Genomic DNA, 1,507 nt, shown 5'->3' on the forward strand with positions numbered 1-1,507 from the left:
ATTTCCTCTGATGAATCTCATACTGCTAGACAAACATTGGATGTGCAATATATTGAGTATCCCGAGGGGAAAAAAATGAAAAATTCCATTACACCATGAATTATTTAAACATTTGATTGACTCAGCTACTACCATTTACTCATCCGTCTAGAAATTCCCAGACAATGGATAAAAACTTTTAGTTTTCATTTATTAACTTGGGCTCCTCTAGAGTTAGTCATTTTGTAAGCTCTGGCTCATCATAAGGTTATTATGAATTGCCCCCCTTTTCAAATAGAAGGAAAAATAAAACACGAACACCATCTATATTTTCAGGCCTAACACAATTCCATATCAATATCAGAATCCACATGTCCCACTAAAAGCAAAATGTACACTTCCAAATCAGACTGGGTCACCCCAGATGCCTGTGAAATGATGCCAGGGGAGTATAGTACCTGCAGTTTCTGAATAATGCATATTAAATATGAGTAGTTACAAGATTTCGGGCGGTATGTAGTATGTAGATAAATGCAAGTAAGAAAATATTTGGATTCCTGTCTTACATTGAAGTCTTTTATCCATTTTAAGTTTATTTTTGTGTATGGTATAAGAGAACAATCGAGTTTCATTCTTCTACATATAGCTGTCCAGTTTTCCCAGCACCATTTATTGAAGCCACTTTGGAGAACAGCGTGGAGATTCCTCAAGAAATTAAAAATAGAGCTTCCCTATGACCCTGCCATTGCACTCCTGGGTATTTACCCCAAAGATAGAGATGTAGTGAAAAGAAGGGCCATCTGTACCCCAGTGTTTATAGCAGCAACGACCACGGTCGCCAAACTGTGGAAAGAACCAAAATACCCTTCAACGGACGAATGGATAAGGAAGATGTGGTCCATATACACTATGGAGTATTGTGCCTCCATCAGAAAGGACGAATACCCAACTTTTGTAGCAACATGGACAGGACTGGAAGAGATTATGCTGAGTGAAGTAAGTCAAGCAGAGAGAGTCCATTATCATATGGTTTCACTTATTTGTGGAGCAGAACAAATAGCATGGAGGACATGGGGAGATAGAGAGGAGAAGGGAGTTGGGGGAAATTGGAAGGGGAGGTGAACCATGAGAGACTATGGACTCTGAAAAACAATCTGAGGGTTTTGAAGGGGTGGGGGGTGGGAGGTTGGGGGAGCCAGGTGGTGGGTATTATAGAGGGCATGGGTTGCATGGAGCACTGGGTGTGGTGCAAAAACAATGAATACTATTACGCTGAAAATAAATTTTTAAAAATGTTTAAAAAAAAAGAAAATATTTGGAGCACATGGTGGTTTATACCTAAAATTAGAATGTAGGTAAAGTGGATTCGAGGTTAAAATATTCTAGTAATAAACATTTAAAATTCTCAGTCTCTCTGGTATTCATCCAAAACTGTGGGCATATTTCTTTCTTCTGTGTTTGCAATGAATGAGTTCCCTCTACTTCAGTAGTTCTCAAATTTATTATAGCCACAGAGTCTTGTACTCCA

Source organism: Mustela putorius, unplaced genomic scaffold (assembly GCF_011764305.1).
Source record: "Mustela putorius furo isolate JIRA1106 unplaced genomic scaffold, ASM1176430v1.1 tig00003899_pilon_pilon_pilon, whole genome shotgun sequence".
Classification (NCBI taxonomy): domain Eukaryota; kingdom Metazoa; phylum Chordata; class Mammalia; order Carnivora; family Mustelidae; genus Mustela; species Mustela putorius.